The sequence below is a fragment of the Euprymna scolopes genome, chromosome 11 (genome assembly GCF_053919585.1).
Source record: "Euprymna scolopes isolate OS-2025 chromosome 11, ASM5391958v1, whole genome shotgun sequence".
NCBI classification, from domain to species: Eukaryota; Metazoa; Mollusca; class Cephalopoda; order Sepiida; family Sepiolidae; genus Euprymna; species Euprymna scolopes.
Window position 1 is genome coordinate 2056974 of NC_136492.1, and position 26887 is coordinate 2083860.

A 26887-nucleotide genomic window follows, 5' to 3' on the forward strand; every position below is an offset into this window, starting at 1 on the left:
TCAACGAGAATAAAAGGCTCCAGAGGGATTCGGACCATCGACCTCCAGTTGACAAGACTGGCGCTTCAACTAACTGAGCTATGGAGTCGATATATTTATGAAATAATAAATATGATTATGTATCATTAACGATAAAATAAGTGTTAAACGAGAAAAAAAGGCTCCAGAGGGATTCGGACTCTCGACCTCCAGTTTACAAGACTGGCGCTCTTACCAAGTGAGCTATGGAGCCGATATATTTATGAAATAATAAATATGATTATGTATCATTAATGATAAAACAAGTGTTAAACGAGAATCAAAGGCTCCAGAGGGATTCGGACCCTGGACCTCCAGTTTACAAGACTGGCGCTCTAACCAACTGAGCTATGGAGCCGATATATTTATGAACTAATAAATATGATTATGTATCATTAATGATAAAATAAGTGTTAAACGAGAATAAAAGGCTCCAGAGGGATTCGGACCATGGACCTCCAGTTTACAAGACTGGCGCTCTAACCAACTGAGCTATGGAGCCGATATATTTATGAAATAATAAATATGATTATGTATCATTAATGATAAAAAAAGTGTTAAACGAGAATAAAAGGCTCCAGAGGGATTCGGACCCTCGACCTCCAATTTACAAGACTGGCGCTCTAACCAACTGAGTTATGGAGCCGATATATTTATGAACTAATAAATATGATTATGTATCATTAATGATAAAATAAGTTTTAAACGAGAATAAAAGGCTCCAGAGGGATACGGACCCTCGACCTCCAGTTTACAAGACTGGCGCTCTAACCAACTGAACTATGGAGCCGATATATTTATGAAATAATAAATATCATTATGTATCATTAATGATAAAATAAGTGTTAAACGAGAATAAAAGGCTCCAGAGGGAGTCGGACCCTCGACCCCCAGTTTACAAGACTGGCGCTCTAACCAACTGAGCTATGGAGCTGATATATTTATGACCTAATAAATATGATTTTGTATCATTAATGATAAAATAAGTGTTAAACGAGAATAAAGGGCTCCAGAGGGATTCGGACCCTGGACTTCCAGTTCACAAGACTGGCGCTCTAACCAACTGAGGTATGGAGCCGATATATGTATGAAATAATAAATATGATTATGTATCATTAATGATAAAACAAGTGTAAAACGAGAATAAAAGGCTCCAGAGGGATTCGGACCCTGGACCTCCAGTTTAAAAGACTGGCGCTCTAACCAACTTAGCTATGGAGCCGATATATTTATGAAATAATAAATATGATTATGTATCATTAACGATAAAACAAGTGTTAAACGAGAATAAAAGGCTCCAGAGGGATTCGGACCCTCGACCTCCAATTTACTAGACTGGCGCTCTAACCAACTGAGCTATGGAGCCGATATATTTATGAAATAATAAATATGATTATGTATCATTAATGATAAAACAAGTGTTAAACGAGAATAAAAGACTCCAAAGGGATTCGGACCCTCGACCTCCAGTATACTAGACTTGCGCTCAAACCAAATTAGCTCTGGAGCCGATATATTTATGAACTTATAAATATGATTATGTATCATTAATGATAAAACAAGTGTTAAACGAGAATAAAGGGCTTCATAGGAATTCGGACCTGGACCTCCAGTTTACAAGACTGGCGCTCTACCCAACTGAGCTATGGAGCCGATATATTTATGTAATAATAAATATGATTATGTATCATTAACGATAAAACAATTGTTAAACGAGAATAAAAGGCTCCAGAGGGATTCGGACCTTCGACCTCCAGTTTACTAGACTGGCGCTCTAACCAAGTGAGTTATGGAGCCGATATATTTATGAACTAATAAATATGATTATGTATCATTAATGATAAAATAAGTGTTAAACGAGAATAAAAGGCTCCAGAGGGATTCGGACCCTGGACCTCCAGTTTACAAGACTGGCGCTCTAACCAACTGAGCTATGGAGCCGATGTATTTATGAAATAATACATATGATTATGTATCATTAATGATAAAATAAGTATTAAACGAGAATAAAAGGCTCCAGAGGGATTCGGACCCTCGACCTCCAGTTTACAAGACTGGCGCTCTAACCAACTGAGCTATGGAGCCGATATATTTATGAAATAATAAATATAATTATGTATCATTAACGATAAAACAAGTGTTACACGAGAATAAAAGGCCCCAGGGGGATTCGTACCCTCGACCTCCAGTTTACAAGACTGGCGCTCTAACCAACTGAGCTATGGAGCCGATATATTTATGAACTAATAAATATCATTATGTATCATTAATGATAAAATAAGTGTTAAACGAGAATAAAAGGCTCCAGAGGGATTCGGACCCTCGACCTCCAGTTTACAAGACTGGCGCTCTTACCAACTGAGCTATGGAGCCGATATATTTATGAAATAATAAATATGATTGTGTATCATTAATGATAAAACAAGTGTTAAACGAGAATAAAAGACTCCAGAGGGGTGCGGGCCCTCGACATCCAGTTTACAAGACTGGCGCACTAACCAACTGAGCTATGCAGCCGATATATTTATGAACTAATAAATATGATTATGTATCATTAATGATAAAATAAGTGTTAAACGAGAATAAAAGGCTCCAGAGGGATTCGGACCATCGACCTCCAGTTTACAAGACTGGCGCTCTAACCAACTGAGCTATGGAGCCGATATATTTATGAACTAATAAATATGATTATCTATCATTAATGATAAAATAAGTGTTAAACGAGAATAAAAGGCTCCAGATGGATTCGGACCCTGGACCTCCAGCTTACAAGACTGGCGCTCTAACAAACTGAGCTATGGAGCCGATATATTTATGAAAAAATAAATATGATTATGTACCATTAAGGATAAAATACGTGTTAAACGAGAATAAAAGGCTCCAGAACGATTCGGACCCTCGACCTCCAGTTTACAAGACTGGCGCTCTAACACACTGAGCTATGGAAGAGATATATTTATGAACTAATAAATATTATTATGTATCATTAATGATAAAACAAGTGTAAAACGAGAATAAAAGGCTCCAGAGGGAGTCGGACCTTGGACCTCCAGTTTACAAGACTGGCGCTCTAACCAACTAAGCTATGGAGCCGATATATTTATGAAATAATAAATATGATTATGTATCATTAACGATAAAACAAGTGTTAAACGAGAATAAAAGGCTCCAGAGGGATTCGGACCCTCGACCTCCAGTTGACTAGACTGGCGCTCTAACCAACTCAGCTATGGAGCCGATATGTTTATGAACTAATAAATATGATTATGTATCATTAATGATAAAATAAGTGTTAAACGAGAATAAAAGGCTCCAGAGGGATTCGGACCCTCGACCTCCAGTTTACAAGACTGGCGCTCTAACCAACTGAGCTATGGAGCCGATAGATTTATGAAATAGTAAATATGATTATGTATCATTAATGATAAAATAAGTGTTAAACGAGAATAAAAGGCTCCAGAGGGATTCGGACCCTCGACCTCCAGTTTACAAGACTGGCGCTCTAACCAACTGAGCTATGGAGCCGATATATTTATGACATAATAAATATGACTATGTATCATTAACGATAAAACAAGAATAAAAGGCTCCAGAGGGATTCGGACCCTCGACCTCCAGTGTACTAAACTGGCGCTCTAACCAAAGGAGCTATGGAGCCGATATATTTATGAAAAAATAAATATGATTATGTATCATTAATGATAAAACAAGTGTAAAACGAGAATAAAAGGCTCCAGAAGGATTCGGACCCTGGACCTCCAGTTTAAAAGACTGGCGCTCTAACACACTGAGCTATGGAGCCGATATATTTATGAAATAATAAATATGATTATGTATCATTAACGATCAAACAAGTGTTAAACGAGAATAAAAGGCTCCAGAGGGTTTCGGACCCTCGACCTCCTGTATACTAGACTGGCGCCCTAACCAACTGAGCTATGGAACCGATATATTTATGAACTAATAAATATGATTATGTATCATTAATGATAAAATAAGTGTTAAACGAGAATAAAAGGCTCCAGAGGGATTCGGACCCTCGACCTCCAGTTTACAAGACTGGCGCTCTAACCAACTGAGCTATGGAGCCGATATATTTATGAAATAATAAATATTATTATGTACCATTAACGATAAAACAAGTGTTAAACGAGAATAAAAGGCGCCAGAGGGATTCGGACCCTGGACCTCCAGCTTACAAGACTGGCGCTCTAACAAACTGAGCTATGGAGCCGATATATTTATGAAATAATAAATATGATTATGTACCATTAATGATAAAATAAGTGTTAAACGAGAATAAAAGGCTCCAGAACGATTCGGACCCTCGACCTCCAGTTTACAAGACTGGCGCTCTAACCAACTGAGCTATGGAGCCGATATATTTATGAACTAATAAATATTATTATGTATCATTAATGATAAAATAAGTGTTAAACGAGATTAAAAGGCTCCAGAGGGATTCGGACCCTCGACCTCCAGTTTACAAGACTGGCGCTCTTACCAAATGAACTATGGAGCCGGTATATTTATGAAATAATAAATATGATTATGTATCATTAATGATAAAACAAGTGTAAAACGAGAATAAAAGGCTCCAGAGGGATTCGGACCCTGGACCTCCAGTTTACAAGACTGGCGCTCTAACCAACTAAGCTATGGAGCCGATATATTTATGAAATAATAAATATGATTATGTATCATTAACGATAAAACAAGTGTTAAACGAGAATAAAAGGCTCCAGAGGGATTCGGACCCTCGACCTCCAGTTTACTAGACTGGCGCTCAAACCAACTGAGCTATGGAGCCGATAGATTTATGAAATAGTAAATATGATTATGTATCATTAATGATAAAATAAGTGTTAAACGAGAATAAAAGGCTCCAGAGGGATTCGGACCCTCGACCTCCAGTTTACAAGACTGGCGCTCTAACCAACTGAGCTATGGAGCCGATAGATTTATGAAATAGTAAATATGATTATGTATCATTAATGATAAAATAAGTGTTAAACGAGAATAAAAGGCTCCAGAGGGATTCAGACCCTCGACCTCCAGTTTACAAGACTGGCGCTCTAACCAACTGAGCTATGGAGCCGATATATTTATGACATAATAAATATGACTATGTATCATTAACGATAAAACAAGAATAAAAGGCTCCAGAGGGATTCGGACCCTCGACCTCCAGTGTACTAGACTGGCGCTCTAACCAAAGGAGCTATGGAGCCGATATATTTATGAAAAAATAAATATGATTATGTATCATTAATGATAAAACAAGTGTAAAACGAGAATAAAAGGCTCCAGAAGGATTCGGACCCTGGACCTCCAGTTTAAAAGACTGGCGCTCTAACACACTGAGCTATGGAGCCGATATATTTATTAAATAATAAATATGATTATGTTTCATTAACGATCAAACAAGTGTTAAACGAGAATAAAAGGCTCCAGAGGGTTTCGGACCCTCGACCTCCTGTATACTAGACTCGCGCCCTAACCAACTGAGCTATGGAACCGATATATTTATGAACTAATAAATATGATTATGTATCATTAATGATAAAATAAGTGTTAAACGAGAATAAAAGGCTCCAGAGGGATTCGGACCCTCGACCTCCAGTTTACAAGACTGGCGCTCTAACCAACTGAGCTATGGAGCCGATATATTTATGAAATAATAAATATTATTATGTACCATTAACGATAAAACAAGTGTTAAACGAGAATAAAAGGCGCCAGAGGGATTCGGACCCTGGACCTCCAGCTTACAAGACTGGCGCTCTAACAAACTGAGCTATGGAGCCGATATATTTATGAAATAATAAATATGATTATGTACCATTAATGATAAAATAAGTGTTAAACGAGAATAAAAGGCTCCAGAACGATTCGGACCCTCGACCTCCAGTTTACAAGACTGGCGCTCTAACCAACTGAGCTATGGAAGAGATATATTTATGAACTAATAAATATTATTATGTATCATTAATGATAAAATAAGTGTTAAACGAGAATAAAAGGCTCCAGAGGGATTCGGACCCTCGACCTCCAGTTTACAAGACTGGCGCTCTTACCAAATGAGCTATGGAGCCGGTATATTTATGAAATAATAAATATGATTATGTATCATTAATGATAAAACAAGTGTAAAACGAGAATAAAAGGCTCCAGAGGGATTCGGACCCTCGACCTCCAGTTTACTAGACTGGCGCTCAAACCAACTGAGCTATGGAGCCGATATGTTTATGAACTAATAAATATGATTATGTATCATTAATGATAAAATAAGTGTTAAACGAGAATAAAAGGCTCCAGAGGGATTCGGACCCTCGACCTCCAGTTTACAAGACTGGCGCTCTAACCAACTGAGCTATGGAGCCGATATATTTATGACATAATAAATATGACTATGTATCATTAACGATAAAACAAGAATAAAAGGCTCCAGAGGGATTCGGACCTTCGACCTCCAGTGTACTAGACTGGCGCTCTAACCAAAGGAGCTATGGAGCCGATATATTTATGAAATAATAAATATGATTATGTATCATTAATGATAAAACAAGTGTAAAACGAGAATAAAAGGCTCCAGAAGGATTCGGACCCTGGACCTCCAGTTTAAAAGACTGGCGCTCTAACACACTGAGCTATGGAGCCGATATATTTATGAAATAATAAATATGATTATGTATCATTAACGATCAAACAAGTGTTAAACGAGAATAAAAGGCTCCAGAGGGATTCGTACTCTCGACCTCCAGTTTACTAGACTGGCGCTCTAACCACCTGAGCTATGGAGCCGATATATTTATGAACTAATAAATATGATTATGTATCATTAATGATAAAGTAAGTGTTAAACGAGAATAAAAGGCTCCAGATGGATTCGGACCCTGGACCTCCAGCTTACAAGACTGGCGCTCTAACAAACTGAGCTATGGAGCCGATATATTTATGAAATAATAAATATGATTATGTACCATTAATGATAAAATACGTGTTAAACGAGAATAAAAGGCTCCAGAACGATTCGGACCCTCGACCTCCAGTTTACAAGACTGGCGCTCTAACCAACTGAGCTATGGAAGAGATATATTTATGAAATAATAAATATTATTATGTATCATTAATGATAAAACAAGTGTTAAACGAGAATAAAAGGCTCCAGAGGGATTCGGACCCTCGACCTCCAGTTTACAAGACTGGCGCTCTTACCAAATGAGCTATGGAGCCGGTATATTTATTAAATAATAAATATGATTATGTATCATTAATGATAAAACAAGTGTAAAACGAGAATAAAAGGCTCCAGAGGGAGTCGGACCTTGGACCTCCAGTTTACAAGACTGGCGCTCTAACCAACTAAGCTATGGAGCCGATATATTTATGAAATAATAAATATTATTATGTATCATTAACGATAAAACAAGTTTTAAACGAGAATAAAAGGCTCCAGATGGATTCGGACCCTCGACCTCCAGTTTACTAGACTGGCGCTCAAACCAACTGAGCTATGGAGCCGATATGTTTATGAACTAATAAATATGATTATGTATCATTAATGATAAAATAAGTGTTAAACGAGAATAAAAGGCTCCAGAGGGATTCGGACCCTCGACCTCCAGTTTACAAGACTGGCGCTCTAACCAACTGAGCTATGGAGCCGATATATTTATGACATAATAAATATGACTATGTATCATTAACGATAAAACAAGAATAAAAGGCTCCAGAGGGATTCGGACCCTCGACCTCCAGTGTACTAGACTGGCGCTCTAACCAAAGGAGCTATGGAGCCGATATATTTATGAAATAATAAATATGATTATGTATCATTAATGATAAAACAAGTGTAAAACGAGAATAAAAGGCTCCAGAAGGATTCGGACCCTGGACCTCCAGTTTAAAAGACTGGCGCTCTAACACACTGAGCTATGGAGCCGATATATTTATGAAATAATAAATATGATTATGTATCATTAACGATCAAACAAGTGTTAAACGAGAATAAAAGGCTCCAGAGGGATTCGTACCCTCGACCTCCATTTTACTAGACTGGCGCTCTAACCACCTGAGCTATGGAGCCGATATATTTATGAACTAATAAATATGATTATGTATCATTAATGATAAAGTAAGTGTTAAACGAGAATAAAAGGCTCCAGATGGATTCGGACCCTGGACCTCCAGCTTACAAGACTGGCGCTCTAACAAACTGAGCTATGGAGCCGATATATTTATGAAATAATAAATATGATTATGTACCATTAATGATAAAATAAGTGTTAAACGAGAATAAAAGGCTCCAGAACGATTCGGACCCTCGACCTCCAGTTTACAAGACTGGCGCTCTAACCAACTGAGCTATGGAAGAGATATATTTATGAACTAATAAATATTATTATGTATCATTAATGATAAAATAAGTGTTAAACGAGAATAAAAGGCTCCAGAGGGATTCGGACCCTCGACCACCAGTTTACAAGACTGGCGCTCTTACCAAATGAGCTATGGAGCCGGTATATTTATGAAATAATAAATATGATTATGTATCATTAATGATAAAACAAGTGTAAAACGAGAATAAAAGGCTCCAGAGGGATTCGGACCCTGGACCTCCAGTTTACAAGACTGGCGCTCTAACCAACTAAGCTATGGAGCCGATATATTTATGAAATAATAAATATGATTATGTATCATTAACGATAAAACAAGTGTTAAACGAGACTAAAAGGCTCCAGAGGGATTCGGACCCTCGACCTCCAATTTACTAGACTGGCGCTCTAACCAACTGAGCTATGGAGCCGATATGTTTATGAACTAATAAATATGATTATGTATCATTAATGATAAAATAAGTGTTAAACGAGAATAAAAGGCTCCAGAGGGATTCGGACCCTGGACCTCCAGCTTGCAAGACTGGCGCTCTAACCAACTGAGCTATGGAGCCGATATATTTACGAAATAGTAAATATGATTATGTATCATTAATGATAAAATAAGTGTTAAACGAGAATAAAAGGCTCCAAAGGGATTCGGACCCTCGACCTCCAGTTTACAAGACTGGCGCTCTAACCAACTGAGCTATGGAGCCGATATATTTATGACATAATAAATATGACTATGTATCATTAACGATAAAACAAGAATAAAAGGCTCCAGAGGGATTCGGACCCTCGACCTCCAGTATACTAGACTGACGCTCTAACCAACTGAGCTATGGAGCCGATATATTTATGAAATAATAAATATGATTATGTATCATTAATGATAAAATAAGTGTTAAACGAGAATAAAAGGCTCCAGAGGGATTCGGCCCCTCGACCTCCAGTATACTAGACTGACGCTCTAACCAACTGAACTATGGAGCCGATATATTTATGAAATAATAAATATGATTATGTATCATTTGCGATAAAACAAGTGTTAAACGAGAATAAAAGGCTCCAGAGGGAATCGAACCCTCGACCTCCAGTTTACTAGACTGGCGTTCTAACCAACTGAGCTATGGAGCCGATATATTTATGAACTAATAAATATGATTATGTACAATTAATGATAAAATAAGTGTTAAACGAGAATAAAAGGCTCCAGAGGGATTCGGACCCTCGACCTCCAGTTTACAAGACTGGCGCTCTAACCAACTGAGCTATGGAGCCGATATATTTATGAAATAATAAATATGATTATGTATCATTAATGATAAAATAAGTGTTAAACGAGAATAAAAGGCTCCAGAGGGATTCGGACCCTGGACCTCCAGTTTACAAGACTGGCGCTCTAACCAACTGAGCTATGGAGCCGATATATTTATGAACTAATAAATATGATTATGTATCATTAACGATAAAACAAGTGTTAAACGAGAATAAAAGGCTCCAGAGGGATTCGGACCCTCGACCTCCAGTTTACAAGACAGGCGCTCTAACCAACTGAGCTATGGAGCCGATATATTTATGGAATAATAAATATGATTATGTATCATTAATGATAAAATAAGTGTTAAACGAGAATAAAAGGCTCCAGAGGGATTCGGACACTCGACCTCCAGTTTACAAGACTGGCGCTCTTACGAACTGAGCTATGGAGCCGATATATTTATGAACTAATAAATATGATTATGTATCATTAATGATAAAATAAGTGTTAAACGAGAATAAAAGGCTCCTTAGGGATTCGGACCCTGGGCCTCCAGTTTACAAGACTGGCGCTCCAACCAACTGAGCTATGGAGCCGATATATTTATGAAATAATAAATATGATTATGTATCATTAATGATAAAAAAAGTGTTAAACAAGAATAAAAGGCTCAAGAGGGATATGGACCCTAGACCTCCACTTTACAAGACTGGCGCTCTAATCAACTGAGCTATGGAGCCGATATATTTATGAAATAATAAATATGATTATGTATCATTCACGATAAAACAAGTGTTAAACGAGAATAAAAGACTCCAGAGGGATTCAGATCCTCGACCTCCAGTCTACTACACTTGCGCTCTAACCAACTGAGCTATGGAGCCGATATATCTATTAAATAATAATTATGATTATGTATCATTAACGATAAAACAAGTGTTAAACGAGAATAAAAGGCTCCAGAGGGATTCGGACCCTCGACCTCCAGTTTACTAGACTGGCGCTCTATCCAACTGAGCTATGGAGCCGATATAATTATGAAATAATAAATATGATTATGTATCATAATGTTAAAACAAGTGTAAACGAGAATAAAAGGCTCCAGAAGGATTCGGACCCTCGACCTCCAGTTTACTAGACGGGCGTTCAAACCAACTGAGCTATGGAGCCGATATTTTTATGAAATAATAAATATGATTATGTATCATTAACGATAAAACAAGTGTTAAACGAGAATAAAAGGCTCCAGAGGGATTCGGACCCTCGACCTCCAGTATACTAAACTGGCGCTCTAACTCACTGAGCTATCGAGCCGATATATTTATGAAATAATAGATATGATTATGTATCATTAATGATAAAATAAGTGTTAAACGAGAATAAAAGGCTCCAGAGGGATTCGGACCCTCGACCTCCAGTTTACTAGACTGCCGCTCTAACCAACTGAGCCATGGAGCCGATATATTTATAAAATAATTAATATGGTTATGTGTCGTTAATGATAAAAAAAGTGTTAAACCACAATAAAAGGCTCCAGAGGGATTAGGACCCTCAGCCTCCAGTTTACTAGACTGGCGCTCTAACCAACTGAGCTATGGAGCCGATATATTTATGAAATAATAAATATGATTATGTATCATTAACGATAAAACAAGTGTTAAACGAGAATAAAAGTCTCCAGAGGGATGCGGACCCTCGACCTCCAGTTTACTAGACTGGCGCTCTAACCAACTGAGCTATGGAGCCGATATATTTATGAAATAATAAATATGATTATGTATCATTAATGATAAAATAAGTGTTAAACGAGAATAAAAGGCTCCAGAGGGATTCGGACACTCGACCTCCAGGATACTAGATTGGCGCTCTAACCAACTGAGCTATGGAGCCGATATATTTATGAAATAATAAATATGATTATGTATCATTAACGATAAAATAAGTGTTAAACAAGAATAAAAGGCTCCAGAGGGATTCGGACCCTCGACCTCCAGTTTACTAGACTGGCGCTCTAACCAACTGAGCTATGGAGCCGATATATTTATGAAATAATAAATATGATTATGTATCATTAATGATAAAATAAGTGTTAAACGAGAATAAAAGTCTCCAGAGGGATGCGGACCCTCGACCTCCAGTTTACAAGACTGGCGCTCTAACCAACTGAGCTATGGAGCCGACATATTTATGAAATAATAAATATGATGGTGTATCATTAATGATAAAACAAGTGTTAAACGAGAATAAAAGGCACCAGAGGGATTCGGACCCTGGACCTGCAGTTTACAAGAAAGGCGCTCTAAGTAACTGAGCTATGGAGCCGATATATCTATGAAATAATAAATATGATTATGTATCATTAATGATAAAATAAGTGTTAAACGAGAATAAAAGGCTCCAGAGGGATTCGGACCCTCGATCTCCAGTTTACAAGACTGGCGCTCTAACCAACTGAGCTATGGTGCCGATATATTTATGAAATAATAAATATTATTATGTATCATTAATGATAAAATAAGTGTTAAACGAGAATAAAAGGCTCCAGAGGGATTCGGACCCTCGACCTCCAGTTTACTAGACTTGCGCTCTAACCAACTGAGCTATGGAGCCGATATATTTATTAAATAATAAATATGATTATGTATCATTAAGGATAAAATAAGTGTTAAACGAGAATAAAAGGCTCCAGAGGGATTCGGACCCTCGACCTCCAGTTTATAGACTGGCGCTCTAACCAACTAAGCTATGGAGCCGACATATTTATGAAATAATAAATATGATTATGTATCATTAACGATAAACCAAGTGTTAAACGAGAATAAAAGGCTCCAGAGGGATTCGGACCCTGGAACTCCAGTTTATTACAAGACTGGCGCTCTAACCAACTGAGCTATGGAGCCGATATATTTATGAAATAATAAATATGATTATGTATCATTAATGATAAAATAAGTGTTAAACGAGAAAAAAAGGCTCCAGAGGGATTCGGACCCTGGACCACCAGTTTACAAGACTGGCGCTCTAACCAACTGAGCTATGGAGCCGATATATTTATGAAATAATAAATATGATTATGTATCATTAACGATAAAACAAGTGTTAAACCAGAATAAAAGGCTCCAGAGGGATTCGGACCCTCGACCTCCAGTATACTAGACTGGCGCTCTAACCAACTGAGCTATGGAGCCGATATATTTATGAACTAATAAATATGATTATGTATCATTAATGATAAAATAAGTGTTAAACGAGAATAAAAGGCTCCAGAGCGATTCGGACCCTGGACCCGCAGTTTACAAGACTGGCGCTCTAACCAACTGAGCTATGGAGCCGATATATTTATGAACTAATAAATATGATTATGTATCATTAATGATAAAATAAGTGTTAAACGAGAATAAAAGGCTCAAGAGGGATATGGACCCTGGACCTCCACTTTACAAGACTGGCGCTCTAACCAACTGAGCTATGGAGCCGATATATTTATGAAATAATAAATATGATTATGTATCATTAATGATAAAATAAGTGTTAAACGAGAATAAAAGGCTCAAGAGGGATATGGACCCTGGACCTCCACTTTACAAGACTGGCGCTCTAACCAACTGAGCTATGGAGCCGATATATCTATTAATGAATAATTATGATTATGTATCATTAACGATAAAACAAGTGTTAAACGAGAATAAAAGGCTCCTGAGGGATTCGGACCCTCGACCTCCAGTTTACTAGATTGGCGCTCTAACCAACTGAGCTATGGAGCCGATATATTTATGAAATAATAAATATGATTATGTATCATTAATGATAAAATAAGGGTTAAACGAGAATAAAAGGCTCCTGAGGGATTCGGACCCTCGACCTCCAGTTTACTAGTCTGGCGCTCTAACCAACTAAGCTATGGAGCCGACATGTTTCTGAAATAATGAATATGATTATGTATCATTAACGATAAACCAAGTGCAAAACGAGAATAAAAGGCTCCAGAGGGATTCGGACCCTCGACCTCCAGTTTACTAGACTGGCGCTCTAACCAACTGAGCTATGGAGCCGATATAATTATGAAATAATAAATATGATTATGTATAATAATGTTAAAACAAGTGTAAACGAGAATAAAAGGCTCCAGAGGGATTCGGACCCTCGACCTCCAGTTTACTAGACGGGCGTTCAAACCAACTGAACTATGGAGCCGATATATTTATGAAATAATAAATATGATTATGTATCATTAATGATAAAAAAAGTGTTAAACGAGAATAAAAGGCTCCAGAGGGATTCGGACCCTCGACCTCCAGTTTACTAGACTGGCGCTCTAACCAACTGAGCTATGGAGCCGATATATTTATGAAATAATAAATATGATTATGTATCATAAACGATAAAACAAGTGTTAAACGAGAATAAAAGGCTCCAGAGGGATGCGGACCCTCGACCTCCAGTATACTAGACTGGCGCTCTAACCAACTGAGCTATCGAGCCGATATATTTATGAAATAATAAATATGATTATGTATCATTAATGATAAAATAAGTGTTAAACGAGAATAAAAGGCTCCAGTGGGATGCGGACCCTCGACCTCCAGTTTACTAGACTGGCGCTCTAACCAAATGAGCCATGGAGCCGATATATTTATAAAATAATTAATATGGTTATGTGTCGTTAATGATAAAACAAGTGTTAAACCAGAATACAAGGCTCCAGAGGGATTCGGACCCTCAGCCTCCAGTTTACTAGACTGGCGCTCTAACCAACTGAGCTATGGAGCCGATATATTTATGAAATAATGAATATGATTATGTATCATCAATGAATAAATAAGTGTTAAACGAGAATAAAAGGCTCCAGAGGGATTCGGACCCTCGACCTCCAGTTTACTAGACTGGCGCTCTAACCAACTGAGCTATGGAGCCGATATATTTATGAAATAATAAATATGAGTATGTATCATTAATGATAACACAAGTGTTACACGAGAATAAAAGGCTCTAGAGAGATGCGGACCCTCGACCTCCAGTTTACTAGACTGGCGCTCTAACCAAATGAGCCATGGAGCCGATCCCTCTATGAAATAATAAATATGATTATGTATCATTAATGATAAACCAAGTGTTAAACGAGAATAAAAGGCTCCTGAGGGATTTGGACCCTCGACCTCCGGTTCACTAGACTGGCGCTCTAACCAACTGAGCTATGGAGCCGATATATTTATGAAATAATAAATATGATTATGTATCATTAACGATAAAACAAGTGTTAAACGAGAATAAAAGGCTCCAGAGGGAGTCGGACCCTCGACCTCCAGTTTACTAGACTGGCGCTCTAACCGACTGAGCTATGGAGCCGATATATTTATGAACTAATAAATATGATTATGTATCATTAATGATAAAATAAGTGCTAACGAGAATAAAAGGCTCCCGAGGGATTCGGACCCTCGAGCTCTAGTTTACAAGACTGGCGCTCTAACAAACTGAGCTATGGAGCCGATATATTTATGAAATAATAAATATGATTATGTATCATTATTGATAAAACAAGTGTTAAACGAGAATAAAAGGCTCCAGAGGGATTCGGACCCTGGACCTCCACTTTACAAGACTGGCGCTCTAACGAACTGCGCTATGGAGCCGATATATTTATGAAATAATAAATATGATTATGTATCATTAATGATAAAATAAGTGTTAAACGAGAATAAAAGGCTCCAGAGGGATTCGGACCCTGGACCTCCAGTTTACAAGACTGGCGCTCTAACACACTGAGCTATGGAGCCGATATATTTATGAAATAATAAATATGATTATGTATCACAAATGATAAAATAAGTGTTAAACGAGAATAAAAGGCTGCAGAGGGATTCGGACCCTCGACATCCAGTTTACAAGACTGGCGCTCTAACCAACTGAGCTATGGAGCCGATATATTTATGCACTAATTAATATGATTATTTATCATTAATGATAAAATAAGTGTTAAACGAGAATAAAAGGCTCCAGAGGGGTTCGGACCCTCGACCTCCAGTTTACGAGACTGGCGCTCTAACCAACTGAGCTATGGAGCCGATATATTTATGAACTAATAAATATGATTATGTATCATAAATGATAAAATAAGTGTTAAACGAGAATAAAAGGCTCCAGAGGGATTCGGACCCTCGACCTCCAGTTTACAAGACTGGCACTCAAACCAACTGAGCTATGGAGCCGATATATTTATGAAATAATAAATATGATTATGTATCATTAACGGTAAAACAAGTGTTAAACGAGAATAAAAGGCTCCAGAGGGATTCGGACCCTCGACCTCCAGTTTACTAGACTGGCGCTCTAACCAACTGAGCTATGGAGCCGATATATTTATGAAATAATAAATATGATTATGTATCATTAATGATAAAACAAGTGTTAAACGAGAATAAAAGGCTCCAGAGGGATTCGGACCCTCGACCTCCAGTTTGCTAGACTGGCGCTCTAACCAACTGAGCTATGGAGCTGATATGTTTATTAAATAATAAATATGATTATGTATCATTAACGATAAAACAAGTGTTAAACGAGAATAAAAGGCTCCAGAGGGATTCGGACCCTCGACCTCCAGTTTACTAGACTGGCGCTCTAACCAACTGAGCTATGGAGCCGATATGTTTATGAAATAATAAATATGATTATGTATCATTAACGATAAACCAAGTGTTAAACGAGAATAAAAGGCTCCAGAGGGATTCGGACCCACGACCTCCAGTTTACTAGACTGACGCTCTAACCAACTGAGCTATGGAGCCGATATATTTATGAAATAATAAATATGATTATGTATCATTAATGACAAAAAAAGTGTTAAACGAGAATAAAAGGCTCCAGAGGGATTCGGACCCTCGACCTCCAGTTTACTAGACTGGCGCTCTAACCAACTGAGCTATGGAGACGATATATTTATGAAATAATAAATATGATTATGTATCATTAACGATAAAACAAGTGTTAAACGAGAATAAAAGGCTCCAGAGGGATTCGGACCCTCGACCTCCAGTTTACTAGACTGGCGCTCTAACCAACTGAGCTATGGAGCCGATATATTTATGAAATAATAAATATGAGTATGTATCATTAATGATAAAACAAGTGTTACACGAGAATAAAAGGCTCTAGAGAGATGCGGACCCTCGACCTCCAGTTTACTAGACTGGCGCTCTAACCAAATGAGCCATGGAGCCGATCCCTCTATGAAATAATAAATATGATTATGTATCATTAATGATAAAAGAAGTGTTAAACGAGAATAAAAGGCTCCAGAGGGATTCGGACCCTCGACCTCCAGTTTACTAGACTGGCGCTCTAACCAACTGAGCTATGGAGCCGATATATTTATGTAATAATAAATATGATTATGTATCATTAATGATAAAATAAGTGTTAAACGAGAATAAAAGGCTCCAGAGGGATTCGGACCCTGGACCTCCACTTTACTAGACTGGCGCTCTAACCAACTGACCTAGAGAGCCGATCTATTAATGAAATAATAAATATGATTATGTATCATTAATGATAAAATAAGTGTTAAACGAGAATAAAAGGTTCCAGAGGGATTCGGACCCTCGACCTCCAGTTTACTAGACTGGCGCTCTAACCAACTGAGCTATGGAGCCGATATATTTATGAAATAATAAATATGATTATGTATCATTAATGATAAAACAAGTGTTAAACGAGAATAAAAGGCTCCAGAGGGATTCGGACACTCGACCTCCAGTTTACTAGACTGGCGCTCTAACCAACTGAGCTATGGAGCCGATATATTTATGAACTAATAAATATGATTATGTATCATTAATGATAGAACAAGCGTTAAACGAGAATAAAAGGCTCCAGAGGGATTCTGACCGTCGACCTCCAGTTTACTAGACTGGCGCTCTAACCAACTGAGCTATGGAGCCGATATATTTATGAAACAATAAATATGATTGTGTATCATTAATGATAAAAGAAGTGTTAAACGAGAATAAAAGGCTCCAGAGGGATTCGGACCCTCGACCTCCAGTTTACTAGACTGGCGCTCTAACCAACTGAGCTATGGAGCCGATATATTTATGAAATAATAAATATGATTATGTATCATTAATGATAAAATAAGTGTTAAACGAGAATAAAAGGCTCCAGAGGGATTCGGACCCTCGACCTCCAGTTTACTAGACTGCCGCTCTAACCAACTGAGCCATGGAGCCGATATATTTATAAAATAATTAATATGGTTATGTGTCGTTAATGATAAAAAAAGTGTTAAACCACAATAAAAGGCTCCAGAGGGATTAGGACCCTCAGCCTCCAGTTTACTAGACTGGCGCTCTAACCAACTGAGCTATGGAGCCGATATATTTATGAAATAATTAATATTATTATGTATCATTAACGATAAAATAAGTGTTAAACGAGAATAAAAGGCTCCAGAGGGATTCGGACCCTCGACCTCCAGTTTACAAGCCTGGCGCTCTAACCAACTGAGCTATGGAGCCGATATATTTATGTAATAATAAATATGATTATGTATCATTAATGATAAAATAAGTGTTAAACGAGAATAAAAGGCTCGACAGGGATTCGGACCCTCGACCTCCAGTTTACTAGACTGGCGCTCTAACAAACTGAGCTATGGAGCCGATATATTAATGAAATAATAAATATGATTATGTATCATTAATGATAAAATAAGTGTTAAACGAGAATAAAAGGCTCCAGAGGGATTCGGACCCTGGACCTCTAGTTTACAAGACTGGCACTCTAACCAACTGAGCTATGGAGCCGATATATTTATGAAATAATAAATATTATTATGTATCATTAAGGATAAAATAAGTGTTAAACGAGAATAAAAGGCTCCAGAGGGATTCGGACCCTCGATCTCCAGTTTACTAGACTGGCGCTCTAACACACTGAGATATGAAGCCGATATATTTATGAAATAATAAATATGATTATGTATCATTAATGATAAAAGAAGTGTTAAACGAGAATAAAAGGCTCCAGAGGGATTCAGACCCTCGACCTCCAGTTTACTAGACTGGCGCTCTAACAAACTGAGCTATGGAGCCGATATATTTATGAACTAATAAATATGATTATATATCATTAATGATAAAACAAGTGTTAAACGAGAATAAAAGGCTCCAGAGGGATTCGGACCCTCGACCTTCAGTTTACAAGACTGGCGCTCTAACCAACTGAGCTATGGAGCCGATATATTTATGAACTAATAAATATGATTATGTATCATTAATGATAAAATAAGTGTTTAACGAGAATAAAAGGCTCCAGAGGGATTCGGACCCTCGACCTCCAGTTTACTAGACTGGCGCTTTAACCAACTGAGCCCTGGAGCCGATATATTTATGAAATAATAAATATGATTATGTCTCATTAATGATAAAATAAGTGTAAAACGAGAATAAAAGGCTCCAGAGAGATTCGGATCCTCGACCTCCAGGTTACAAGACTGGCGCTCTGACCAACTGAGCTATGGAGCCGATATATTTATGAAATAATAAATATGATTATGTATCATTAATGATAAAAGAAGTGTTAAACGAGAATAAAAGGCATCAGAGGGATTCGGACCCTGGACCTGCAGTTTACAAGACAGGCGCTCTAAATAACTGAGCTATGGGGCCGATATATCTATGAAATAATAAATATGATTATGTATCATAAATAATAAAATAAGTGTTAAACGAGAATAAAAGGCTCCAGAGGGATTCGGACCCTCGACCTCCAGTTTACTAGACTGGCGCTCTAACCAACTGAGCTATGGAGCCGATATAATTATGAAATAATAAATATGATTATGTATCATAATGTTAAAACAAGTGTAAACGAGAATAAAAGGCTCCAGAGGGATTCGGACCCTCGACTTCCAGTTTACTAGACGGGCGTTCAAACCAACTGAGCTATGGAGCCGATATATTTATTAAATAATAAATATGATTATGTATCATTAATGATAAAAAAGTGTTAAACGAGAATAAAAGGCTCCAGAGGGATTCGGACCCTCGACCTCCAGTTTACTAGACTGGCGCTCTAACCAACTGAGCTATGGAGCCGATATTTTTATGAAATAATAAATATGATTATGTATCAATAACGATAAAACAAGTGTTAAACGAGAATAAAAGGCTCCAGAGGGATTCGGACCCTGGAACTCCAGTTTACAAGACTGGCGCTCTAACCAACTGAGCTATGGAGCCGATATATTTATGAAATAATAAATATGATTATGTATCATTAATGATAAAATAAGTGTTAAACGAGAAAAAAAGGCTCCAGAGGGATTCGGACCCTGGACCACCAGTTTACAAGACTGGCGCTCTAACCAACTGAGCTATGGAGCCGATATATTTATGAAATAATAAATATGATTATGTATCATTAACGATAAAACAAGTGTTAAACGAGAATAAAAGGCTCCAGAGGGATTCGGACCCTCGACCTCCAGTATACTAGACTGACGCTCTAACCAACTGAGCTATGGAGCCGATATATTTATGAACTAATAAATATGATTATCTATCATTAACGATAAAACACGTGTTAAACGAGAATAAAAGGCTCCAGAGGGATTCGGACCCTGGACCTCCAGTTTGCTAGACTGGCGCTCTAACCAACTGAGCTATGGAGCCGATATATTTATGAAATAAAAAATATTATTATGTACAATTAATGATAAAATAAGTGTTAAACGAGAATAAAAGGTTCCAGAAGGATTCGGACCCTCGACCTCCAGTTTTCAAGACTGGCGCTCTAACCAACTGAGCTATGGAGCCGATATATTTATGGAATAATAAATATGATTATGTATCATTAATGATAAAATAAGTGTTAAACGAGAATAAAAGGCTCCAGAGGGATTCGGACCCTGGACCTCCAGTTTACAAGACTGGCGCTCTTACGAACTGAGCTATGGAGCCGATATATTTATGAAATAATAAATATGATTATGTATCATAAATGATAAAATAAGTGTTAAACGAGAATAAAAGGCTCGAGCGGGATTCGGACCCTGGACCTCCAGTTTTCTAGACTGGCGCTCTAACCAACTGAGCTATGGAGCCGATATATTTATGAACTAATAAATATGATTATGTATCATTAATGATAAAATAAGTGTTAAACGAGAATAAAAGGCTCCAGAGCGATTCGGACCCTGGACCTGCAGTTTACAAGACTGGCGCTCTAACCAAAATAGCTATGGAGCCGATATATTTATGAACTAATAAATATGATTATGTATCATTAATGATAAAAAAAGTGTTAAACGAGAATAAAAGGCTCAAGAGGGATATGGACCCTGGACCTCCACTTTACAAGACTGGCGCTCTAACCAACTGAGCTATGGAGCCGATATATTTATGAAATAATAAATATGATTATGTATCATTCACGATAAAACAAGTGTTAAACGAGAATAAAAGGCTCCAGAGGGATTCAGACCCTCGACCTCCAGTTTATTACACTTGCGCTCTAACCAACTGAGCTATGGAGCCGATATATCTATTAAAGAATAATTATGATTATGTATCATTAACGATAAAACAAGTGTTAAACGAGAATAAAAGGCTCCTGAGGGATTCGGACCCTCGACGTCCAGTTTACTAGACTGGCGCTCTAACCAACTGAGCTATGGAGCCGATATATTTATGAAATAATAAATATGATTATGTATCATTAATGATAAAATAAGTGTTAAACGAGAATAAAATGCTCCTGAGGGATTCGGACCCTCGACCTCCAGTTTACTAGACTGGCGCTCTAACCAACTGAGCTATGGAGCCGATATAATTATGAAATAATAAATATGATTATGTATCATAATGTTAAAACAAGTGTAAACGAGAATAAAAGGCTCCAGAGGGATTCGGACCCTCGACCTCCAGTTTACTAGACGGGCGTTCAAACCAACTGAGCTATGGAGCCGATATATTTATGAAATAATAAATATGATTATGTATCATTAATGATAAAAAAAGTGTTAAACGAGAATAAAAGGCTCCAGAGGGATTCGGACCCTCGACCTCCAGTTTACTAGACTGGCGCTCTAACCAACTGAGCTATGGAGCCGATATTTTTATGAAATAATAAATATGATTATGTATCATTAACGATAAAACAAGTGTTAAACGAGAATAAAAGGCTCCAGAGGGATTCGGACCCTCGACCTCCAGTATACTAGACTGGCGCTCTAACCAAAAAAGCTATCGAGCCGATATATTTATGAAATAATAAATATGATTATGTATCATTAATGATAAAATAAGTGTTAAACGAGAATAAAAGGCTCCAGAGGGATTCGGACCATCGACCTCCATTTTACTAGACTGGCGCTCTAACCAACTGAGCTATGGAGCCGATATATTTATAAAATAATTAATATGGTTATGTGTCGTTAATGATAAAACAAGTGTTAAACCAGAATACAAGGCTCCAGAGGGATTCGGACCCTCAGCCTCCAGTTTACTAGACTGGCGCTCTAACCAACTGAGCTATGGAGCCGATATATTTATGAAATAATAAATATGATTATGTATCATCAATGAATAAATAAGTGTTAAACGAGAATAAAAGGCTCCAGAGGGATTCGGACCCTCGACCTCCAGTTTACTAGACTGGCGCTCTAACCAACTGAGCTATGGAGCCGATATATTTATGAAATAATAAATATGAGTATGTATCATTAATGATAAAACAAGTGTTACACGAGAATAAAAGGCTCTAGAGAGATGCGGACCCTCGACCTCCAGTTTACTAGACTGGCGCTCTAACCAAATGAGCCATGGAGCCGATCCCTCTATGAAATAATAAATATGATTATGTATCATTAATGATAAACCAAGTGTTAAACAAGAATAAAAGGCTCCTGAGGGATTTGGACCCTCGACCTCCGGTTCACTAGACTGGCGCTCTAACCAACTGAGCTATGGAGCCGATATATTTATGAAATAATAAATATGATTATGTATCATTAACGATAAAACAAGTGTTAAACGAGAATAAAAGGCTCCAGAGGGAGTCGGACCCTCGACCTCCAGTTTACTAGACTGGCGCTCTAACCAACTGAGCTATGTAGCCGATATATTTATGAAATAATAAATATGATTATGTATCATTAATGATAAAATAAGTGCTAACGAGAATAAAAGGCTCCTGAGAGATTCGGACCCTCGAGCTCTAGTTTACAAGACTGGCGCTCTAACAAACTGAGCTATGGAGCCGATATATTTATGAAATAATAAATATGATTATGTATCATTATTGATAAAACAAGTGTTAAACGAAAATAAAAGGCTCCAGAGGGATTCGGACCCTGGACCTCCACTTTACAAGACTGGCGCTCTAACCAACTGCGCTATGGAGCCGGTATATTTATGAAATAATAAATATGATTATGTATCATTAATGATAAAATAAGTGTTAAACGAGAATAAAAGGCTCCAGAGGGATTCGGACCCTGGACCTCAAGTTTACAAGACTGGCGCTCTAACACACTGAGCTATGGAGCCGATATATTTATGAAATAATAAATATGATTATGTATCATTAATGATAAAAAAAGTGTTAAACGAGAATAAAAGGCTGCAGAGGGATTCGGACCCTCGACATCCAGTTTACAAGACTGGCGCTCTAACCAACTGAGCTATGGAGCCGATATATTTATGCACTAATACATATGATTATTTATCATTAATGATAAAATAAGTGTTAAACGAGAATAAAAGGCTCCAGAGGGATTCGGACCCTCGACCTCCAGTTTACAAGACTGGCGCTCTAACCAACTGAGCTATGGAGCCGATATATTTATGAAATAATAAATATGATTATGTATCATTAATGATAAAATAAGTGTTAAACGAGAATAAAAGGCTCCAGAGGGATTCGGACCCTCGACCTCCAGTTTACAAGACTGGCGCTCTAACCAACTGAGCTATGGAGCCGATATATTTATGAAATAATAAATATGATTATGTATCATTAATGATAAAATAAGTGTTAAACGAGAATAAAAGGCTCCAGAGGGATTCGGACCCTCGACCTCCAGTTTACAAGACTGGCGCTCTAACCAACTGAGCTATGGAGCCGATATATTTATGAAATAATAAATATGATTATGTATCATTAATGATAAAATAAGTGTTAAAGTAGAATAAAAGGCTCCAGAGGGATTCGGACCCTCGACCTCCAGTTTACAAGACTGGCGCTCTAACCAACTGAGCTATGGAGCCGATATATTTATGCACTAATACATATGATTATGTATCATTAATGATAAAATCAGTGTTAAAGTAGAATAAAAAGCTCAGGAGGGATTCAGACCCTCGACCTCCAGTTTACAAGACTGGCGCTCTAACCAACTGAGCTATGGAGCAACTATATTTATGAAATAATAAATATGATTATGTATCATTAATGATAAAATAAGTGTTAAACGAGAATAAAAGGCTCCAGAGGGAATCGGACCCTCGACCTCCAGTTTACAAGACTGGCGCTCAAACCAACTGAGCTATGGAGCCGATATATTTATGAAATAATAAATATGATTATGTATCATTAACGGTAAAATAAGTGTTAAACGAGAATAAAAGGCTCCAGAGGGATTCGGACCCTCGACGTCCAGTTTAAAAGACTGGCGCTCTAACCAACTGAGCTATGGAGCCGATATATTTATGAACTAATAAATATGATTATGTATCATTAACGATAAAATAAGTGTTAAACGAGAATAAAAGGCTCCAGAGGGATTCGGACCCTCGACCGCCAGTTTACAAGCCTGGCGCTCTAACCAACTGAGCTATGGAGCCGATATATTTATGTAATAATAAATATGATTATGTATCATTAATGATAAAATAAGTGTTAAACGAGAATAAAAGGCTCGACAGGGATTCGGACCCTCGACCTCCAGTTTACTAGACTGGCGCTCTAACCAACTGAGCTATGGAGCCGATATGTTTATGAAATAATAAATATGATTATGTATCATTAACGATAAACCAAGTGTTAAACGAGAATAAAAGGCTCCAGAGGGATTCGGACCCACGACCTCCAGTTTACTAGACTGGCGCTTTAACCAACTGAGCTATGGAGCCGATATATTTATGAAATAATAAATATGATTATGTATCATTAATGATAAAATAAGTGTGAAACGAGAATAAAAGGCTCCAGAGGGATTCGGACCCTCGACCTCCAGTTTACTAGACTGGCGCTCTAACCAACTGAGCTATGGAGCCGATATATTTACGAAATAATAAATATGATTATGTATCATTAACGATAAAACAAGTGTTAAACCAGAATAAAAGGCTCCAGAGGGATTCGGACCCTCGACGTCCAGTTTACTAGACTGGCGCTCTAACCAACTGAGCTATGGAGCCGATATATTTATGAAATAATAAATATGATTATGTATCATTAATGATAAAACAAGTGTTAAACGAGAATAAAAGGCTCCAGAGGGATTCGGACCCTCGACCTCCAGTTTACTAGACTGGCGGTCTAACCAACTGAGCTATGGAGCCGATATATTTATGAACTAATAAATATGATTATGTATCATTAATGAAAAAAACAAGCGTTAAACGAGAATAAAAGGCTCCAGAGGGATTCGGACCGTCGACCTCCAGTTTACTAGACTGGCGCTCTAACCAACTGATCTATGGAGCCGATATATTTATGAAATAATAAATATGATTATGTATCATTAATGATAAAAGAAGTGTTAAACGAGAATAAAAGGCTCCAGAGGGATTCAGACCCTCGACCTCCAGTTTACTAGACTGGCGTTCTAACCAACTGAGCTATGGAGCCGATATATTTACGAACTAATAAATATGATTATGTATCATTAATGATAAAATAAGTGTTAAACGAGAATAAAAGACTCCAGAGGGATTCGGACCCTCGACCTCCAGTTTACAAGACTGGCGCTCAAACCAACTGAGCTATGGAGCCGATATATTTATGAAATAATAAATATGATTATGTATCATTAATGATAAAATAAGTGTTAAACGAGAATAAAAGGCTCCAGAGGGATTCGGACCCACGACCTCCAGTTTACTAGACTGGCGCTCTAACAAACTGAGCTATGGAGCCGATATCTTTATGAAATAATAAATATGATTATGTATCATTAATGATAAAATAAGTGTTAAACGAGAATAAAAGGCTCCAGAGGGATTCGGACCCTCGACTTCCAGTTTACTAGACTTGCGCTCTAACCAACTGAGCTATGGAGCTGATATATATATTAAATAATAAATATGATTTTGTATCATTAACGATAAAACAAGTGTTAAACCAGAATAAAAGGCTCCAGAGGGATTCGGACCCTCGACTTCCAGTCTACTAGACTGGCGCTCTAACCAACTGAGCTATGGAGCCGATATATTTATGAAATAATAAAAATGATTATGTATCATTAACGATAAACCAAGTGTTAAACGAGGATGAAAGCCTCCAGAGGGATTCGGACCCTCGACCTCCAGTTTACGAGACTGGCGCTCTAACCAACTGAGCTATGGAGCCGATATATTTATAAAATAATAAATATGATTATGTATCATTAATGATAAAAGAAGTGTTAAACGAGAATAAAAGGCTCCAGAGGGATTCGGACCGTCGACCTCCAGTTTACTAGACTGGCGCTCTAACCAACTGAGCTATGGAGCCGATATATTTATGTAATAATAAATATGATTATGTATCATTAATGATAAAATAAGTGTTAAACGAGAATAAAAGGCTCGACAGGGATTCGGACCCTCGACCTCCAGTTTACTTGACTGGCGCTCTAACCAACTGAGCTATGGAGCCGACATATTTATGAAATAATAAATATGATTATGTATCATTTACGGTAAAACAAGTGTTAAACGAGAATAAAATGCTCCAGAGGGATTCGGACCCTCGACCTCCAGTTTACTTGACTGGCGCTCTAACCAACTGAGCTCTGGAGCCGATATATTTATGAAATAATAAATATGATTATGTATCATTAACGATAAAACAAGTGTTAAACCAGAATAAAAGGCTCCAGAGGGATTCGGACCCTCGACTTCCAGTTTTCTAGACTGACGCTCTACCCAACTGAGCTATGGAGCCGATATATTTATGAAATAATAAATATGATTTTGTATCATTAACGATAAAACAAGTGTTAAACCAGAATAAAAGGCTCCAG

At 37.5% G+C, this 26887-nt stretch overlaps 60 non-coding genes across 60 annotated transcripts; all 60 read right to left on the reverse strand.

The window, feature by feature from the left end:
• Positions 1-302: 302 nt before the first annotated feature.
• Trnat-ugu (transfer RNA threonine (anticodon UGU)) lies at positions 303-376 on the reverse strand. Its single transcript has one exon. It is a non-coding gene; the product is annotated as a tRNA-Thr (tRNA).
• A 790-nt stretch (positions 377-1166) lies between these two features.
• Trnak-uuu (transfer RNA lysine (anticodon UUU)) lies at positions 1167-1240 on the reverse strand. The gene has a single exon. It is a non-coding gene; the product is annotated as a tRNA-Lys (tRNA).
• A 645-nt stretch (positions 1241-1885) lies between these two features.
• Positions 1886-1959, reverse strand: Trnat-ugu (transfer RNA threonine (anticodon UGU)). Its single transcript has one exon. It is a non-coding gene; the product is annotated as a tRNA-Thr (tRNA).
• Positions 1960-2029: 70 nt separating this feature from the next.
• On the reverse strand, positions 2030-2103 carry Trnat-ugu (transfer RNA threonine (anticodon UGU)). Its single transcript has one exon. It is a non-coding gene; the product is annotated as a tRNA-Thr (tRNA).
• Positions 2104-2173: 70 nt separating this feature from the next.
• Trnat-ugu (transfer RNA threonine (anticodon UGU)) lies at positions 2174-2247 on the reverse strand. The gene has a single exon. It is a non-coding gene; the product is annotated as a tRNA-Thr (tRNA).
• Positions 2248-2317: 70 nt separating this feature from the next.
• Trnat-ugu (transfer RNA threonine (anticodon UGU)) lies at positions 2318-2391 on the reverse strand. The gene has a single exon. It is a non-coding gene; the product is annotated as a tRNA-Thr (tRNA).
• Positions 2392-3325: 934 nt separating this feature from the next.
• Trnat-ugu (transfer RNA threonine (anticodon UGU)) lies at positions 3326-3399 on the reverse strand. The gene has a single exon. It is a non-coding gene; the product is annotated as a tRNA-Thr (tRNA).
• A 70-nt stretch (positions 3400-3469) lies between these two features.
• Positions 3470-3543, reverse strand: Trnat-ugu (transfer RNA threonine (anticodon UGU)). The gene has a single exon. It is a non-coding gene; the product is annotated as a tRNA-Thr (tRNA).
• A 203-nt stretch (positions 3544-3746) lies between these two features.
• Positions 3747-3820, reverse strand: Trnak-uuu (transfer RNA lysine (anticodon UUU)). Its single transcript has one exon. It is a non-coding gene; the product is annotated as a tRNA-Lys (tRNA).
• Positions 3821-4034: 214 nt separating this feature from the next.
• On the reverse strand, positions 4035-4108 carry Trnat-ugu (transfer RNA threonine (anticodon UGU)). The gene has a single exon. It is a non-coding gene; the product is annotated as a tRNA-Thr (tRNA).
• A 790-nt stretch (positions 4109-4898) lies between these two features.
• Trnat-ugu (transfer RNA threonine (anticodon UGU)) lies at positions 4899-4972 on the reverse strand. Its single transcript has one exon. It is a non-coding gene; the product is annotated as a tRNA-Thr (tRNA).
• A 70-nt stretch (positions 4973-5042) lies between these two features.
• Trnat-ugu (transfer RNA threonine (anticodon UGU)) lies at positions 5043-5116 on the reverse strand. The gene has a single exon. It is a non-coding gene; the product is annotated as a tRNA-Thr (tRNA).
• A 203-nt stretch (positions 5117-5319) lies between these two features.
• Trnak-uuu (transfer RNA lysine (anticodon UUU)) lies at positions 5320-5393 on the reverse strand. Its single transcript has one exon. It is a non-coding gene; the product is annotated as a tRNA-Lys (tRNA).
• A 214-nt stretch (positions 5394-5607) lies between these two features.
• On the reverse strand, positions 5608-5681 carry Trnat-ugu (transfer RNA threonine (anticodon UGU)). Its single transcript has one exon. It is a non-coding gene; the product is annotated as a tRNA-Thr (tRNA).
• A 646-nt stretch (positions 5682-6327) lies between these two features.
• Positions 6328-6401, reverse strand: Trnat-ugu (transfer RNA threonine (anticodon UGU)). The gene has a single exon. It is a non-coding gene; the product is annotated as a tRNA-Thr (tRNA).
• Positions 6402-6604: 203 nt separating this feature from the next.
• Trnak-uuu (transfer RNA lysine (anticodon UUU)) lies at positions 6605-6678 on the reverse strand. Its single transcript has one exon. It is a non-coding gene; the product is annotated as a tRNA-Lys (tRNA).
• A 934-nt stretch (positions 6679-7612) lies between these two features.
• Positions 7613-7686, reverse strand: Trnat-ugu (transfer RNA threonine (anticodon UGU)). Its single transcript has one exon. It is a non-coding gene; the product is annotated as a tRNA-Thr (tRNA).
• Positions 7687-7889: 203 nt separating this feature from the next.
• Positions 7890-7963, reverse strand: Trnak-uuu (transfer RNA lysine (anticodon UUU)). The gene has a single exon. It is a non-coding gene; the product is annotated as a tRNA-Lys (tRNA).
• Positions 7964-8897: 934 nt separating this feature from the next.
• Positions 8898-8971, reverse strand: Trnaa-ugc (transfer RNA alanine (anticodon UGC)). Its single transcript has one exon. It is a non-coding gene; the product is annotated as a tRNA-Ala (tRNA).
• Positions 8972-9041: 70 nt separating this feature from the next.
• Positions 9042-9115, reverse strand: Trnat-ugu (transfer RNA threonine (anticodon UGU)). The gene has a single exon. It is a non-coding gene; the product is annotated as a tRNA-Thr (tRNA).
• Positions 9116-9462: 347 nt separating this feature from the next.
• Positions 9463-9536, reverse strand: Trnat-agu (transfer RNA threonine (anticodon AGU)). Its single transcript has one exon. It is a non-coding gene; the product is annotated as a tRNA-Thr (tRNA).
• Positions 9537-9606: 70 nt separating this feature from the next.
• Positions 9607-9680, reverse strand: Trnat-ugu (transfer RNA threonine (anticodon UGU)). Its single transcript has one exon. It is a non-coding gene; the product is annotated as a tRNA-Thr (tRNA).
• A 70-nt stretch (positions 9681-9750) lies between these two features.
• Positions 9751-9824, reverse strand: Trnat-ugu (transfer RNA threonine (anticodon UGU)). Its single transcript has one exon. It is a non-coding gene; the product is annotated as a tRNA-Thr (tRNA).
• A 70-nt stretch (positions 9825-9894) lies between these two features.
• Trnat-ugu (transfer RNA threonine (anticodon UGU)) lies at positions 9895-9968 on the reverse strand. Its single transcript has one exon. It is a non-coding gene; the product is annotated as a tRNA-Thr (tRNA).
• A 1652-nt stretch (positions 9969-11620) lies between these two features.
• On the reverse strand, positions 11621-11694 carry Trnat-agu (transfer RNA threonine (anticodon AGU)). The gene has a single exon. It is a non-coding gene; the product is annotated as a tRNA-Thr (tRNA).
• A 936-nt stretch (positions 11695-12630) lies between these two features.
• On the reverse strand, positions 12631-12704 carry Trnat-ugu (transfer RNA threonine (anticodon UGU)). The gene has a single exon. It is a non-coding gene; the product is annotated as a tRNA-Thr (tRNA).
• A 70-nt stretch (positions 12705-12774) lies between these two features.
• Trnat-agu (transfer RNA threonine (anticodon AGU)) lies at positions 12775-12848 on the reverse strand. The gene has a single exon. It is a non-coding gene; the product is annotated as a tRNA-Thr (tRNA).
• Positions 12849-13638: 790 nt separating this feature from the next.
• Positions 13639-13712, reverse strand: Trnat-agu (transfer RNA threonine (anticodon AGU)). The gene has a single exon. It is a non-coding gene; the product is annotated as a tRNA-Thr (tRNA).
• Positions 13713-13924: 212 nt separating this feature from the next.
• Trnat-agu (transfer RNA threonine (anticodon AGU)) lies at positions 13925-13998 on the reverse strand. The gene has a single exon. It is a non-coding gene; the product is annotated as a tRNA-Thr (tRNA).
• Positions 13999-14356: 358 nt separating this feature from the next.
• Positions 14357-14430, reverse strand: Trnat-agu (transfer RNA threonine (anticodon AGU)). The gene has a single exon. It is a non-coding gene; the product is annotated as a tRNA-Thr (tRNA).
• Positions 14431-14500: 70 nt separating this feature from the next.
• On the reverse strand, positions 14501-14574 carry Trnat-agu (transfer RNA threonine (anticodon AGU)). The gene has a single exon. It is a non-coding gene; the product is annotated as a tRNA-Thr (tRNA).
• A 1077-nt stretch (positions 14575-15651) lies between these two features.
• On the reverse strand, positions 15652-15725 carry Trnat-cgu (transfer RNA threonine (anticodon CGU)). Its single transcript has one exon. It is a non-coding gene; the product is annotated as a tRNA-Thr (tRNA).
• A 70-nt stretch (positions 15726-15795) lies between these two features.
• Positions 15796-15869, reverse strand: Trnat-ugu (transfer RNA threonine (anticodon UGU)). Its single transcript has one exon. It is a non-coding gene; the product is annotated as a tRNA-Thr (tRNA).
• A 70-nt stretch (positions 15870-15939) lies between these two features.
• Positions 15940-16013, reverse strand: Trnat-agu (transfer RNA threonine (anticodon AGU)). The gene has a single exon. It is a non-coding gene; the product is annotated as a tRNA-Thr (tRNA).
• Positions 16014-16083: 70 nt separating this feature from the next.
• Positions 16084-16157, reverse strand: Trnaa-agc (transfer RNA alanine (anticodon AGC)). The gene has a single exon. It is a non-coding gene; the product is annotated as a tRNA-Ala (tRNA).
• A 70-nt stretch (positions 16158-16227) lies between these two features.
• On the reverse strand, positions 16228-16301 carry Trnat-agu (transfer RNA threonine (anticodon AGU)). The gene has a single exon. It is a non-coding gene; the product is annotated as a tRNA-Thr (tRNA).
• Positions 16302-16659: 358 nt separating this feature from the next.
• Positions 16660-16733, reverse strand: Trnat-agu (transfer RNA threonine (anticodon AGU)). The gene has a single exon. It is a non-coding gene; the product is annotated as a tRNA-Thr (tRNA).
• Positions 16734-16947: 214 nt separating this feature from the next.
• Trnat-agu (transfer RNA threonine (anticodon AGU)) lies at positions 16948-17021 on the reverse strand. Its single transcript has one exon. It is a non-coding gene; the product is annotated as a tRNA-Thr (tRNA).
• A 646-nt stretch (positions 17022-17667) lies between these two features.
• Trnat-agu (transfer RNA threonine (anticodon AGU)) lies at positions 17668-17741 on the reverse strand. The gene has a single exon. It is a non-coding gene; the product is annotated as a tRNA-Thr (tRNA).
• A 358-nt stretch (positions 17742-18099) lies between these two features.
• Trnat-ugu (transfer RNA threonine (anticodon UGU)) lies at positions 18100-18173 on the reverse strand. The gene has a single exon. It is a non-coding gene; the product is annotated as a tRNA-Thr (tRNA).
• A 646-nt stretch (positions 18174-18819) lies between these two features.
• Positions 18820-18893, reverse strand: Trnat-ugu (transfer RNA threonine (anticodon UGU)). The gene has a single exon. It is a non-coding gene; the product is annotated as a tRNA-Thr (tRNA).
• A 502-nt stretch (positions 18894-19395) lies between these two features.
• On the reverse strand, positions 19396-19469 carry Trnat-agu (transfer RNA threonine (anticodon AGU)). The gene has a single exon. It is a non-coding gene; the product is annotated as a tRNA-Thr (tRNA).
• A 211-nt stretch (positions 19470-19680) lies between these two features.
• Trnat-agu (transfer RNA threonine (anticodon AGU)) lies at positions 19681-19754 on the reverse strand. Its single transcript has one exon. It is a non-coding gene; the product is annotated as a tRNA-Thr (tRNA).
• A 214-nt stretch (positions 19755-19968) lies between these two features.
• Positions 19969-20042, reverse strand: Trnat-ugu (transfer RNA threonine (anticodon UGU)). Its single transcript has one exon. It is a non-coding gene; the product is annotated as a tRNA-Thr (tRNA).
• A 214-nt stretch (positions 20043-20256) lies between these two features.
• Trnaa-agc (transfer RNA alanine (anticodon AGC)) lies at positions 20257-20330 on the reverse strand. The gene has a single exon. It is a non-coding gene; the product is annotated as a tRNA-Ala (tRNA).
• Positions 20331-20400: 70 nt separating this feature from the next.
• On the reverse strand, positions 20401-20474 carry Trnas-uga (transfer RNA serine (anticodon UGA)). Its single transcript has one exon. It is a non-coding gene; the product is annotated as a tRNA-Ser (tRNA).
• Positions 20475-20688: 214 nt separating this feature from the next.
• Positions 20689-20762, reverse strand: Trnas-aga (transfer RNA serine (anticodon AGA)). Its single transcript has one exon. It is a non-coding gene; the product is annotated as a tRNA-Ser (tRNA).
• A 932-nt stretch (positions 20763-21694) lies between these two features.
• Positions 21695-21768, reverse strand: Trnat-agu (transfer RNA threonine (anticodon AGU)). Its single transcript has one exon. It is a non-coding gene; the product is annotated as a tRNA-Thr (tRNA).
• A 358-nt stretch (positions 21769-22126) lies between these two features.
• Positions 22127-22200, reverse strand: Trnat-agu (transfer RNA threonine (anticodon AGU)). The gene has a single exon. It is a non-coding gene; the product is annotated as a tRNA-Thr (tRNA).
• A 70-nt stretch (positions 22201-22270) lies between these two features.
• On the reverse strand, positions 22271-22344 carry Trnat-agu (transfer RNA threonine (anticodon AGU)). The gene has a single exon. It is a non-coding gene; the product is annotated as a tRNA-Thr (tRNA).
• Positions 22345-23421: 1077 nt separating this feature from the next.
• Positions 23422-23495, reverse strand: Trnat-ugu (transfer RNA threonine (anticodon UGU)). The gene has a single exon. It is a non-coding gene; the product is annotated as a tRNA-Thr (tRNA).
• Positions 23496-23565: 70 nt separating this feature from the next.
• Positions 23566-23639, reverse strand: Trnat-ugu (transfer RNA threonine (anticodon UGU)). Its single transcript has one exon. It is a non-coding gene; the product is annotated as a tRNA-Thr (tRNA).
• Positions 23640-23709: 70 nt separating this feature from the next.
• Trnat-ugu (transfer RNA threonine (anticodon UGU)) lies at positions 23710-23783 on the reverse strand. Its single transcript has one exon. It is a non-coding gene; the product is annotated as a tRNA-Thr (tRNA).
• A 70-nt stretch (positions 23784-23853) lies between these two features.
• On the reverse strand, positions 23854-23927 carry Trnat-ugu (transfer RNA threonine (anticodon UGU)). Its single transcript has one exon. It is a non-coding gene; the product is annotated as a tRNA-Thr (tRNA).
• Positions 23928-24141: 214 nt separating this feature from the next.
• Positions 24142-24215, reverse strand: Trnat-ugu (transfer RNA threonine (anticodon UGU)). The gene has a single exon. It is a non-coding gene; the product is annotated as a tRNA-Thr (tRNA).
• A 70-nt stretch (positions 24216-24285) lies between these two features.
• Positions 24286-24359, reverse strand: Trnak-uuu (transfer RNA lysine (anticodon UUU)). The gene has a single exon. It is a non-coding gene; the product is annotated as a tRNA-Lys (tRNA).
• Positions 24360-24861: 502 nt separating this feature from the next.
• Trnat-agu (transfer RNA threonine (anticodon AGU)) lies at positions 24862-24935 on the reverse strand. The gene has a single exon. It is a non-coding gene; the product is annotated as a tRNA-Thr (tRNA).
• A 647-nt stretch (positions 24936-25582) lies between these two features.
• On the reverse strand, positions 25583-25656 carry Trnat-ugu (transfer RNA threonine (anticodon UGU)). The gene has a single exon. It is a non-coding gene; the product is annotated as a tRNA-Thr (tRNA).
• A 502-nt stretch (positions 25657-26158) lies between these two features.
• Trnat-cgu (transfer RNA threonine (anticodon CGU)) lies at positions 26159-26232 on the reverse strand. Its single transcript has one exon. It is a non-coding gene; the product is annotated as a tRNA-Thr (tRNA).
• A 502-nt stretch (positions 26233-26734) lies between these two features.
• Positions 26735-26808, reverse strand: Trnas-aga (transfer RNA serine (anticodon AGA)). The gene has a single exon. It is a non-coding gene; the product is annotated as a tRNA-Ser (tRNA).
• Positions 26809-26887: the final 79 nt, after the last annotated feature.